The sequence below is a fragment of the Pongo pygmaeus genome, chromosome 2 (genome assembly GCF_028885625.2).
Source record: "Pongo pygmaeus isolate AG05252 chromosome 2, NHGRI_mPonPyg2-v2.0_pri, whole genome shotgun sequence".
Lineage (NCBI taxonomy): Eukaryota > Metazoa > Chordata > Mammalia > Primates > Hominidae > Pongo > Pongo pygmaeus.
Genome location: NC_085930.1, coordinates 47,816,193 through 47,830,834, shown reverse-complemented (window position 1 = coordinate 47,830,834; position 14,642 = coordinate 47,816,193). Strand labels below are relative to the sequence as shown.

The following is a 14,642-nucleotide window of genomic DNA, read 5'->3' as shown; positions in this document are numbered from 1 at the left end:
TCACTATTGTATTATACAAAGTAGTTTCACTGCCTTGAAAATCCTGTGTTCTTCCTGTTCATCCCTCTCTCTACCCTAAACTCTTGCAAACAATGAGTTTTTGCTGTCTCCATGGTTTTGCCTTTTCAGAATGTCATATAGTTGGAATCATATAGTGTACAGATACGTACAGTGGATAGAAGGCAATCTTTTCAGATTGGCTTCTTTTGCTTAGTAATATGCATTTAAGTTTCCTACATGTCTTTTCATGGCTTGATATCTCATTTCGTTTTAGCACTAAATAATATTTCACTGCCTGGATGTACCATAATTTATCCATTCATCTACTAATGGGCATATTAATTTCTTCCAAGTATTGGCAATTATGAATAAAGTTACCATAAACATCTGTGTGTAGGTTTTTGTGTGGGCATAAGTTTTCAATTCCTTTGCATAAATACCAACCAGAGAAATTGCTGGATCGTATATGTGTTTAGTTTTGTAAGAAACTGCCAAACTGTCTTCCAAAGTGGCTGTACCATTTTTCATTCCTACCAACAATGAATGAGAGTTCCTGTTGCTCCACATCCTTATCATCATTTGGTGCTGTCAGTGCTGTGAGTTTAGGCCATTCTATTACATGTGTAGTGGTATGTCATTGTTATTTTTAATGTGCATTTCCCCAGTGACATATAATATGGAGCCCCTTTCATATGCTTATTTGCCATCTGTATATCTTCTTTGGTGAGGTGCCTGTTAAAGTCTTCCGCCCGTTTTTAATCAGGTTATAATATTTTCTTATTGTTGAGTTTTAAGAATTCTTTGCATGTTTTAGATAACAGTCCTTTATGAGATACATCTTTTGCAAATATTTTCTTCCAGTCTGTGGCTTGTCTTTTCATTACCTTTACACTGTCTTTTGCAGAGTAGAACTTTTTAATTTGAATTAAATCCAGCTTATCAATTATTTCTTTCATGGATTATGTCTTTGGTGTTGTATCTAAAATAGTCATTGTGAAACCCAGAGTTATCCAGATTTTTTCCTATTTAGGAGTCTTAGAGTTTTGCATTTTACATTTAGGTTTATGATCCATCCATTTTGAGTTAATTTATGTGAAGAGTGTAAAGTCTGCGTCTGGATTTATTTTTTTGCATATAGATGTCCAGTCGTTCTGTCACCACTTGTTGGAAATACTGTCTTTGCTCCATTGTATTGCTTTTCCTTTTAAGTCAAAGATAAGTTGACTATACATATGTGGGCCTTCTCCTGGGCTGTCTATTTTGTTCCATTGATCTGCTGTGTCTATTCTTTTGCCAGTATCATGCATTCTTGATTACTGTAGCTTTATAGTAAGTCCTGAAGTCTGGTAGTTTCATTTGTCCAACTTTGTTCTTCTCTTTCAATATTATGTTGGTTATTTTGAGTCTTTTGCCTCTCCATATAAATTTTAGAATCATTTAGTTCATATCCACAAAATAACTTTCTGGGATTTTGATTGGGATTGAATTGAATCTATAGATTAATTTGGGACAGAACCAGCTTTTAACTTCCACTTTAGGGTCTTTCTACAGAACCAAATTGCCCCATGACATATCAACACATGAAGCAAATTAATTAAATAACTTTATAACTTCCATAGTATGGTAGCCAATTACAATGATTTCTTCAGACCTTATTGTCTCCAGTCCCAACTAGGGAAAGTGTATGTTGAATTCCAGTAAGTACTAACAATGTACCACTTATTGTGCTTTGAATCTAGTAAAATGTACAGATATGGGAAAAGTTTTGAGATGTTGTACATTCTTCTTCTTCTTCAACTTTTTTTTTTTTTTAATTTGAGATGGAGTCTTGCTCTGTTGCCCAGGCTGGAGTGCAGTGGTGTGATCTTGGCTCACTGCAGCCTCCAACTCCTGGGTTCAAGTGATTCTCCTGCCTCAGCCTCCTGAGCAGCTGGGACTAGAGGCATGCACCACCACCCCCAGCTAATTTTTGTATTTTTAGTAGAGACGGGGTTTCACCATGTTGGCCAGTCTGGTCTCGAACTCCTGACCTTGTGATCCTCCTGCCTCGGCCTCCCAAAGTGCTGGGATTATGGTGTGAGCCACTGTGCCCAGTCTCATTTTTCACTAAGCCAAAAGATTTGTTTTCCTTTTAAATTTAGCTCTCAGGTTGTTTTTTAGAAAAGAGCCTTCATGGTCCTTTATATTCCTTTTGATTCCTGCTGGTAGAAACCAAATACTGTCTTCTCCTTGAATAAAAACAAAATGAAACAAAATAAAATACCTAGAACCTTATTTTAAAAATTCAGAAAATACAAATATCTAATTCAAATCCATCTGTCAAACTCTGAGGTTTATGTGTTTTTTTAATTGACATTTTTCTTAATACATTTTAATAAAGCTTCGGAGAAGCAATAGGGCAATAGTAGAAAAGCAGAGCTGCCAGGCCAAATAGTGAGGAGGAGATACATGCTGGTACCTTGGGCACACTAAATATATTTTGGAAAAGTTTCTCTACAGACAAGTGACCTGAAGTAGGAGACTGTTAAATCATTTTTAGTGTGTGTCTGTCTCCTCTTAATCATCCACCCTTGGGAGGGTGATATACTACTGCAGCACTAGAGAGGTTGAATTGGTGGATTACAATGAGACTAGAGTGGTCTGGACTCTTGGTTTCTTACTAGAAATTTTCCCAGGATAGTTTGTATAATGTATAGGTAGATATTACATTGTAATGTCTATGCTGTAGGTTAGCCACCTGAAAATAGCTAAAGCAATATTGATCTGTATTCTAAACATGACCCAAAATTTATTTGACATTCTTAAGGATTTTTGTGAATAAGGTGAAGATTCAGTTGATCTATAAGTTATATGTTGAAAGTTATTTAATTTTTTAATTGAAAACTGATTTTTTTTAAACAAAATAATTGAAGCTGTTGTTTCAAGGTAGTTTTGTTTATGCAGAGGGACATATTCTAATTTTTGAAGCATGTTAATACACAAAACCACATAAAAAGGATGATTTTTACAATTAATATACTTAGGATTATTGTTGCCCAAACGCAGGGTTTGAATAAGTCAAATGCACTTATATTTTTTATTTGTGTGTAAATATTTTTTAGAAAATTTTACCTCTATTATAATGTTCTTAAGTCCCATCTAAATGACACATAGCCAAACTGTATAGAAATATATTAAGGAAGGTGGCTGTCTAGATAGATAATAGTGCTAGAAGGAGATATGACTCGTCAAGCAGAGTCTAGTTTTTAAAAATTGGGGGACGAGGAGAGTGGCTTAAAACTATTTCTGTTTTCTGATGTTTGTAATTCTATAGCTGCAAATATATCACTTACAGGAGAAAGGGCACCTAGGAGTGGGGAAAGTGGGTGGGAAGCATGTGATGGGGTGAGGAGTATAATAACATCATAATTTTGGAACTAGAATATAGAAAAAATCTGGTTAGAAGTATCAGACAAAGAAAAACTGTTTTTTTTCTCTTTTAAGGCAAGTTTATTTAGAAGCATTGATTATTTTTATTTTTCCCTCCTAATAAAAGATTAAGGGTAATTGCTGTAGTTTCCGTCCCATATTCTATGAAATCTCATCCTGATTGTGATGGTAGCTTCTTATAGGATTTATTTCTGTCGTTGTACCACTATGTACTATACGCATTGCACCTGTTCACACAGAGTACATTGCATTGTGATGTTTGTACAGCTAGATGCTTTAAATGAGAAGCCAATCTCCCTTCTTCTAGGTTCCTAGCCTATTAGTTACTTAATTAAGCTTAATTCTGTTTTGGTCTGTAATTTTGTAAGTCTGCAATTTTGTATATGGTCTCGATTTATTAACTGAGCAATGATTTCTTCTTTGCAGTTATCAGTTTTGTCTGAGATCAGTTTTCCTATTGTATGGAGTCTGTTTCTTACAGAGCCTCCTTTAAGACTGCTCTGACTTTAAAATCATTACTAGGCTTTTGTCAGAGCTGATTTGTTCACATTCTTCTCACATTAAAAAATACATTTAAAAGATTGCACAAATAAGCTATGCATTTCACTATTTCCTGCTTATATGCAAAAAATGTATTTATGATAATTACATGTACTGCCAGAACTGAAACAATACATTCCTCATAATGGAGCATAAATAAAGAAGGTGGAGCCAGCTGCTCTTAAACTGTTTATTTGCAAGCAATAATGATACAGAGACTATACCTTTTTCACTCTGTTAGTCTGGCAATACTGAACCTGTTGCTGCATTAGACGAGTTGCATTTTGCTGGATAGGGGAAGGAGAGCTGTCTGCTGTCTGGTAGGAGGGCTTTGTCTGTGCCTTTCTCTCTGTTTCTTTCTGTTTTTCTTTCTCTCTCTCTCTCTCCTCTTCTCTCTCTCTTACTCGCTTGCTCTGTCTCTGTCTCTCTCTCCCTCTCTTCCCCCCTCCCTCCTCTCTCTTGCTCTCTCTCTCTCTTCCCGTCTCTGTGGTTTGTAAGGTAGGTTGCAGTGTGTGTATATACACAACATCAAGAGCAGGAAAATGGACTCATTAGGGAGGCAGGCAGTCATTACCACTCACACTGTACTTCCAGGGAGACACCGATTATAAGAAGAGAAACTCAGCGCTGGGGAAGAAGGTAGGGCAGACAACTTTCTTAAAAAAAAAAAAAATCCTGCTTCCTCAATGCCCCCTCTGTCATCTCCTTTAGCCCCCAATGCCTTTATTCTTTCCTGCTTGAATTTTAATTTCCAGATTTAAGTTTGACAGAGCTAGTGCTAGCTTAAAATTTAGAACATCTGTAGGAGGCCTACCCTTTACTAATTTTCTTCCTACTTACTTAGGGGTGTGCCCTTGTGATTCAGTTTTGTTACTTTAAAAATAATTACAAACAAATCTATTTTTCTCACTAAAGTACCAAATAAATCAGAATCTTTCACTCTTTTAAAACAGACCCTTCCGTATGTTTGTCTCTTTGCTTTTCTTGTCTGTTTATGCAATTCCATCTGTCTGTCTATATATCATATTGTCCTTATTTATTGCTAACTCGGTTTTGTTAGTTATTTGCCAATGAGTTTTAGCTGCAGTGCCAGTGTGGGTATTACTAAAGTGAGACTCTTGTTCTTTGTTTTATGTTGAAGTTTAAAGTCCATATTTACAGTTTAAATCCTTGAAGCAGGTTGAATACTTTTTGCCAGCATGTTTATTTAATGCCATTGGACATAAGGTGAGGGGTAGTTGCTGAGGGTGGGTAAGAATCGAGTAATTATTTTTGTCATCACACACATAGAAACATTGCATCTGGGGGATGTATTTTTAAACAAATAAGGTATTCTGTTTTCTAACTTTTATTTTGCAGATGGGCTTTTACATTTATAGGAATATCACTTTGGTTAGTAAGAATGCGAACTTTCTTAACAAGCAGTTTTTATCCTAGGACAGTTTCCTTTTAGTATGTTACTGTTTATGCTTGGGGAGGGTGGAGTGAGGGGCTGGCCATCTTTTTACAAAGTGGAAGCTATGAAGTGTATCAGGCCATCTTGCACAACAACTGTAAGTATTCATTTAACATTTTGGGGAGCATAAATAATATATTTTTTATTTCAAATTCAGTTTTGTGGTGCTTTCTTTTCCTTTATTTCTTTTTTTTCTTTTTTATAGTGGGAAAAGTTACATTTCAAACTAGCAGACATTGTTGAAGAGTTTTCCCAGAATAGTGTTCTTCAAAATTGAAAGGATTATTTTAATAAGGGCCATTTGAAATGGACTTCTTAATGGAATTTTATTTCAGATTTGTCAAAGTAAAACTGCTCTTCATTTGATAAAATTTAAATCACATAGACACGCAAATGTTTCGGCATATACAGAGCAATGTTAGAAAATGGATGCTGATCTGTAGAGATCTTTGATAATAACAGTCATCTTTTTGTAATAAATTATTTATTTAATAGAAGTGGCAGACTTTTTTCCCCCTTAATTCCATTAGGCTTCTCTGACAACACAAAGAAGTCCATAAAGCAATATTCTTAACCCACCTGGGACGCTAGAGCAGATTCCCAAACACATTCTCAAGGTTCAAACCTAGTAAAATGTTTATTAAAAATCCATTATTTCAGGAAGGTGATGAACTTTTGCTGCTAAAAGACTTTTTTACCTCTTCTTTTAAAAAATTAATTCTGAGACTTTCAATTTGCTTGTCTTGCCTGAACAGTTTTTTTAAACTGGATAGGCTGGCTTTGACCAAGAGTAGTACAAATACTAAGTACGCTCAATCAGGTCCCGTCAGAGATTTTTTTCCCTAAGGTCTAACGGGAACTTTAGGAGAGTATTTTATGTTAATATGGTACACAATAATTTTGTTTTTCAAATACAATTTTATATATACTTTATGCCATTTCTGACGGTGACCCAAAAATTTGTTTCAAAACTAATACTGTATGTCAAAAGTGTGCATGTCTCATGCACCTGTCATTTTCTGTGTTAGCCTTGTGAGGACCATCTAAAATTCTACTGTTTTTATCAATAGAAATCTTTCATCTATGTCTTGATCAGTCATTCTCTTTTTCTGTACACACATATAGTGGTGATATCTGTGCATACATGTGCATATATGATACGAAGTCATACATGTATGGATAAATACATCACAGCTTCTTTTCAGATACAATATTTTTAAAAATTTCACTTTATGTATGTTTATGTTAACCACAAGCAAACAAAAAATGGAGAGAGTTTCAAGAGAAAATGAAAATTTCCTTTAACCTTCTAGCAAGAATAAAAGCAAGTAATAATGTAGTCATTTTTATGTTTGGTTTAATTTTTAGAATGTGTATATGTTTTCTTTTGCATTATAATTCTTAACCTTCAGTAGATCTAAAATATTTTTAGTATGAGAAATAATCTTGGCCTTTTCTGGGAGGGACTGTCACAATCTAAATACAGAAGGACATTATAAAATGTGCATAAATAAACTTAAAACCACTGTACTCTGCTGTATAGGGATTTGGAAAGCTGGAAAGGCTTGCGTCACAGGAGCGCTACAGAATACCAGAAAAATTCATTAATCAGCCTTATTGGTTATAGTGGGCTTTTCCTATCAGCACATGAGATCTGCCTGTTTAGATCCCCAAAGTCTTGGTCAGGTCACAGTGTGTTTCATTTTAATGTTGGAGCAGACAGTTATCTAACACACCCACATGAGGAAGTGCTCTAAGAAGTTACTTCATGCTTTGCCATGCCCTGTAGCTAAAACAATTTGGTACTGAGTGACGTGTGTGTGCTTTTTAACTCCTATCTGATGAAAATCAGCTTTGGCTCTTTGAAAAGGACCAAACACTAGATTTAAAAAAAAAAAAATAGGGCACTTTGGGAGGGCAAGGCGGGCAGATCACGGGGTCGGGAGATCGAGACTATCCTGGCCAACATGGTGAAACCCCATCTCTACTAAAAAAAAAATACAAAAACTACCTGGGCATGGTGGCACATGCCTGTAGTCTCAGCTACTCGGGAGGCTGAGGTAGGAGAATCCCTTGAACCCGGGAGGTGGAGGTTGTAGTGAGCCGAGATCGTGCCACTGCACTGCAGCCTGGTGACAGAGCGAGACTGCATCTCAAAATAAATAAATAAATAAAATAAAATAAAATGGAATGCCAGACCATATAATTCAAATGCTAAGCATATGCCAGTTTAAACTTTTTCTTCTTTTTTAACTTAAGAGGAGAATCACTATGATTATTTTTAATGTAAAGACTATATAGTGATTTATTGGATTTTACTCATTAGGGTTTCAAAAATTGCAGATACTTTTTATTCTGCACACTTTTATCTCCAGAAGCCTATATTCATCAAAAGGATAGCAGCTGCATACTTTCCCCATGAAATGTTAACAAATAAATGGCATTCCTGTTTATTTATCTATTTTTGAATTTTAATGATTAGTCCTTGTGCTAATTAACAAATTCTCGTATTCATAAAATCTGGCACTACATAAATATCTAATTGTGTGATTATCTACACATGTTCTGGCTTTCTATAAATATAGAAATTATCAGTGGATGTGTTCATGGACTTGCCCAACTCTCAGCAGTGGCCGGTCATGCCGCCACATAGGAAGCCAAATTCAGGCCCTGAGCAAACGTGTTACCCCAACATCTGGCAAGGTATGTTGAAGCAGCAGCACCTGGCTAATATTGCTAACTAGCGATCTTTTCTGGCAAAAGAATAACTGGTGTTGATATTCTTTGAATGCTGCTAGCTCCTGAGTTCTTCAGCCTCAAGGGTGGTCTCTGAAGTCTAAATGTTGAAAATGGACATTAAAGCTGGCTTATCTTGGAGGTCACTTTATAAATATATTTTAGCAAACTACATTTTTGGTGGGAAACATGTTTTACTGTACAACATAAGTAAAATAGTATCCTCATCCCTTACTTTCTTAACCAGTGAAGATCTAAGTTACCATAAGAAGTCACAAAGTACTGAAAAGAACCTCTAAATATTTTCATTTGCACGGCTATGTAACTATTTCAGGGACATTATAGAAATCAGTTATTACCTACATAGAAACAGTTTACCCTCCATCAAGGACAATAAACACTAGCAATCGGACAAGTGTGTACCTGCCAGAGTTATCATTAAATTAGAAACCAAATCTTTAAAATAATTTGTTTCATACTGTGTAAGCCATTTTTGTTATTTTATACAATTACTATGAATTATTTATAATGCTAATACAGTCAGCATTTACATTTGATACTTTACACCAAGCTTTCAAGTCATGTATAGGTGTGTAGGTATTTTACAAAACTTGAAACTTGTAATTTTCTTGAAAAACCCATTTCATACATTTCCATTGCTTAAATAAATTCTAGCATTTTGCATAATCTCCAGGAACTATAGCCAATGTCAAATAAACTAGCAAGATCAACTTTATTCTTTACCAAAAGCCTGAAGGCAGTATACCTATTCTAGATATTCTAGAGAATGCCTGAATTCATGTTTTCCTATTACGTAGATATTATACATTAATCATCGAATAATGTTGATGACAATTATGTTTAATGTATCAAAATATCCTTGAGCTCCCCTAGTTCTAATTCAGCATGGGCAAGCTGATGAGGCTATGGGAAGAAATATGCTATCTATGATTACTATAATGTATGTAGTAACCACTACAGCCGATGTTAGAAACAGCATTCAAGGGCTTATAAGAAAAAGGGCTTTTTTTTTTTTTTTTTTTTTTTTTGCCACTGTAGCTGTTCAACTGTAATAATGAATAAGTGGCATGCTATTTCTGTACCAAACTGTGGAAAAATTATGCTTGACTTTGGCTTCATAACCTCTCTTATACTCCAGGATCAAGCCTTTTGGTAATTCTATAGTTCGTTTGAAAGTAATCAGCTTGAGGACATGGAGCTTGCCTTTCTGGAATCTTTTGACACTCAGCTGAAACTCTAGCCTTGGTGTTTTGTAATTCAGTTAACCAGTGCAACCTTTGTAATTGTCTTAACTTGGGGAAAGCTGGCTACTGACTTTCAAGTGAGAATACTGAGACAAGGAACAAGGACTATGAGTTCATTGATTCATCTAGTTTCCAGAGGGAAGAAGAACATATTTTTTATTAATTCTGAATATTCAGTCTTACCTTTGAAACTCTGATAGAAAATGTGGTAATTATAGCATAATATGTTTACCTTCTTGATATTGGAAGTAATTTTGGCACTGAATACTTCTGTGTCTTGAGATATGATGAATTTAATGTTCATATTATGCATTTAAAAGGTCAATCTATTTGAAAGTTTTTATATTACATTACTAATGTAAGGATTTACATTCAACAAATATAAAATTATGGTATTAGGTTGGGGTTTTGGGATATCGAAAAGATGCCCAATTGGTTGTAACTAAAAATGTAGAAATGGCAATAATTATGAATCTTACACATAGTAGTACTATTTTTGTTATTGGGAAAATTCTTAATTTAAACTTTTTAAAATCAAACATTTAAAATTATTTAAATTTTGATTTTCTCTAATTTTTAGAAGGCTTTACATTTTTGTTTTTTACTGAATTAGCTTAGATATTTGCCATTTTTACCTTTTCAAAAATTTTCTGTGAATTACTGTTGTAATTAAATTGTGATTTGTTGTTGCAATTCCTTTTATAGTATGAACTTCTTTCCTGTAAATGGAATGTAATTGAGAGAAAATTAATGTTGTCAGTTTGTTCAGGTAGCAACTTAAAACTTAGTTAAAAAAAAAAAAAAGCTATTACTAGCAGAAAACTAGAAATGTTCCAGGCTATGTAATTTTTCTAGTTGATATATATGTGTATGTGAAAACTATGTGTCTTCATTTTAAATAAACAAAAATATCTTATTTAGGCACCAAGACATTTAAACAGTGAGAAAATGTTCCTCTCTTTTATTATTTAAATAGACTAGGCAAATACTTTGTAAGGGTGACTTTATAAATTTTTTGTTTTTTTTCTTCTTAAATACTGGACACATTAAAATTCTTCTTGGCCCAATAAATATACTCTGGTTCTGAACATATTTACTAATTTCTCCACTTCTTGGTGACTTGTACCTATTACCTTAGCTTTAGGTAAGGCAAAAATAACTTACTTTTTATATTAGTCCTTACTTTCTCTAGTTCTCCAAATCAACAGTGATCTTTATCCCCTCACCTCATTTCTAGAAGGGAGACGACTAGAGATGATTAAGAAACAAGTAGAGATAAGTTGAGATAATGTAAAGGGATAAAGCTGAGGGTACAGGGGTAAAGCTGAGGGTGGCTGAGGGGTTGGTGCTTTTGAAGCTTCTAAACTTAGAAGTATAATGAAATAAAAAGACTTCTTCCCTAACTCCCGTTAAAAGGCATTTGACTTATCTGTACAGCATTAGTTTTTGCATCTCTCTAAAGCAGATCTATCTAAATTCCCTCTGCACTGCAAGACAGATTCCAGTGGTACCACCAAAGAAGATCATAGAAGAAAAAGTCAAAACATCTCACATTTCTAGAACATCCACTGCCAGGTTTCCTTCATACCTTTTGCCCTTTAATTCTTGGGTTCGGAGTTGTGAGCAGATTTTTATAGTTGGTGGACAGATTTCGTTTGTTTTGATAAGAAGCTTTACCAACAACGCATTCCCAAAACATGCCCCCAAACAGCATCATGTGCTGAATTAAAATAGATGAAGTGATTAGCTGGATAAATGTGTTTCCTTTTTAAAAACAAAATAAAGTCAAATAATTTATATGAAACAAAACAAAAAACAACTTTTCTAACAGTCTGAATGAATTCAGGTTGTTTCACATAATGGCTTTCTGAAACCATTTTTTGTATAGTAATTTTGACCAGCACATCCACCTATTCCCTACCCCACTTGCTTTTTTGCTTTCTAAATGTTGAATGACTGTAATTCCTTAATATAAAAATAATTGTGTTCTTATAACACATTCAAAATATACCTATGGATATGAAGATGTGGTAGGGCCTATACACAATAGTTTCACTCATATCACCTTAGCCTGAAAATATATGAATAAAAAACATTTTTAGAAATTATTTTTCTGGTATGTTGAAAGAAACTTTATGGTGTGGTACAAAAAGCATTTCCTGGGGAATCAGGAGGTATTAATCAATACCAAAAAGGATTTAAAGTGGTTAAACCTGGAGGTCTGGTTTTTGAGTATATCATGATCTCTCTGTCCCTCAGCTTCCTTCCTGTAAAATGAGGGGAAAGCTTTTTAAAATATTTTTTCATTTTAAAGACTGTGTGATTTTAAGTAGCTATATATGTAGATAATCTTGCTTGCATTTTCTATCTAAAAGTCACAAATAAATGGAGAAAAGTTAGGTAATAAGGGAAGAATAACGGACATTTATGTGGCTTGGGAGAGTACAGGCACTTTAATTTTGTGATGATGATTTTTCTTAGCTTAACTACATATCATAATGTATTATTGAGTCTGTTTAATGATTGAACAAATGCCATAAAGCAAAAATTGTCATTTGTCAGACAAACTGACTTAATTGCCTATGGGTGATTTGGTAAAAGGGCTGTTTTTAATGAAATGAAGTGCAACATGGTTACTATGGCTCCAGTCCTCTCCGCTGGCCACTAGATGGAGAGGCGATCCGTGTCCACTGCCTTGCCAATAGCAAGCAGTTCACTTCTGACTTCCTAATGGCAAAGCTGCACTCTATGTCTTTGGACATTTCTATGAATACACACATGACATTTTGGAGAAGTCATCAGAGAATATGTCCTATTTCTGTATAGGCGTGATATGATATTCATGAAATGCAAAATACTCCTCTTTAGGCCAGTGTTAATGTTGGTAGACCCAGTCGGCCAGTATTACAACTGTGGTGTTAGTTGTCACAATAGGGTCTATTCTGCCTCTTACAAATTTGTCCATTTAGAAAGGACCCTGAAATGAATGTCAGCACGACAGTGCCACCTTGTGTCTCTGTTGCTGTGCAAGTAACTGATGCATGAGTTAGTGAAAAAAACAAACAACAACAAAAAAACAGGACATTTGCAAAAAATTGGCAAATTGTTTCAGGCCCTGATTTCGTAGTAGCCGTACCAAAATTCCATAATATGTTTTAGTCTTTGAAATTTCTTATTACCCAAGAAAAAGTTAGGATATGTGCACTTTACTACTTTTCTCCTACCAGGGTATATAAAAAATTCTTTAACAATTCTAGGCATAAACAGGGATGTATTTAGTGTAGAATTGGAAATGGAGAAGACAGGGATTGTCAGAGATACTCACTTAAGCTCAGTCATTTCAGGCATTGAGGTGCTCCTTCTTTCACATTCCCACAGCAACTTTTATATGCATAACTTGGCAATATCACCTCTCACATTGTATTGCCATTGTTTGTAAGCACATCTTCCAACTAAACCTTGAGCTTCTTGAGCTTCTTATTCATCTTCCAGAACCTTCTATTGGCATTCAGCACAGAGCTATACAAATATTTGAGGTCTAAACAAATGATTATGTCTAGCTGGTTTATAACATTCTCGTGTATATATATATATATATAGAGGTATTATATATATGTGTGTTTTTTATATATATATATATATATATAAAATACACATTTCTTTGTTGTAGATAAGTTTGGAGCCTTTTTACTTTGGAAAAACAGCTTCTGATACCACTTCCTGCCTAAACATCCCTTTATAAATTACCTTCTTCCTTTTATATTAAAATGACCATTTTCTCTTTTTGATTATGAAAACAAGGCATTGCCTATTCACAATTGTAATTGACTTTGATGTAAAGATAATTTTTAATTCTAGCTTTACAACAAATTTGCTATTATTTGGGGTAACATACTTAAGTTTTTTTAGGTCTACTTCCTACGTATCAAATGAGTGGACTGGACTAGTTGATTTGACAGGATTTTTGTAGGGATTGGGCAAATGTTAGTATTATTCTAGCTGTATATTTAGTTGTACTTTTTAAAGTATCATCATAGTTGAAAATGAAATTGCTAGCCTTTGAAAGTGCTATTTGATATTTCATGTTTTAGAAGAGGAAACTGAGGCAAAGGGGCTTATAGGGGAATGAATTGCAAATAGGCAGGGTAAATAGTATTATAATGGATGAATATTCCATTTTTTATTTGTTTTTCACTTTTTTGTTCATTTGTTTTTGGTTAATTGAGCTCCACTCTCCTTCTATTCTTTAACCATATAATAAATAAAGTACAATGAACTTATATAGTAAGATGAACCCACAGGTTGGTAGAGGACTATGGCCTACTTGTAGTTCAGAGACTCTCATGCTATTTTGAGTTTGATTCATAGCACTTAAAAATGATTCCTAAGTTTTAAATTTCACACAGTTTTGCATGAAATTTACATCTAGAGGTTTCAGTCTACATATCACCATAAATACCAGCAAACTTATGACTGGGCAAGTTGCACAAACTTTTTAAGAGTTTTCTTATTGGCAGAAATGTGATAATATATATTACCTTTCCTATCTACCTCACAAGGTTATTGTAAGGATTAATTAAGTTAATATATATGAAGTTTCTTTATAAATAGTAAAGTAGTATACAAATATTATTTATTGGCATTACTGCTCTAATTAAAGAAGGAATGGATAATAAAAAACTAAGTCAAAGCAAAACACACAAATTTAAGAAACACTGAAACGCATGGTGTTTCCTAGGTGATATACTTTTCTGTGCTGGTAGACCCTCTGTAGATGACTTAAAATGTTATCTCTATTTCCTGTTTTGATTTTGAAACCTATAATAATAATGATAATACTTACCCTAAAACTAATATTTTCTTTAGACAAAATTTTTACCCATCATTCATAAATTTTGACAGTAATGTTTATTTAAAAATAGAGGGAAAAAAGTTTAAATAACCAAATATGAAAAAAATTCTTTTCAATATTATCTTACTATATTCTAGTCCAGTGGTTCTCAAACTTTAGTTTACATAAGATATTCTTCGGATTTTTGTTAAAATTCAAATTTCTGAGCTCCATTATTAATGGGTATGGAATGGAACTCAGGCATCCTGAGTTGTAGCTGGCCCACATACTTCAGAAAACTCAACTTTAGTTGATTATTATATGTCGTAATCAGCCAAGGGCTTTTAAAATACACAGACTCCTAGGTTCTACTCCCACATATCTA

General features: G+C 34.0%; 1 protein-coding gene across 3 annotated transcripts in view; it reads left to right on the top strand.

Annotated features, from left to right (window-relative positions):
• The window catches only part of ZBTB20 (zinc finger and BTB domain containing 20), an 838,685-nt gene that overhangs the window by 44,436 nt on the left and 779,607 nt on the right, over window positions 1-14,642 (top strand). Inside the window, exon 1 of one of the 3 annotated variants that reach the window (XM_054482788.2) lies at window positions 4,472-4,608. The exons of the other annotated variants lie outside the window; for them this stretch is intronic. The gene's annotated coding sequence lies outside the window, so the exon portion shown is untranslated. Of the gene's footprint in view, window positions 1-4,471; window positions 4,609-14,642 lie in introns of those variants that run through there. 3 annotated transcript variants of the gene reach the window in all.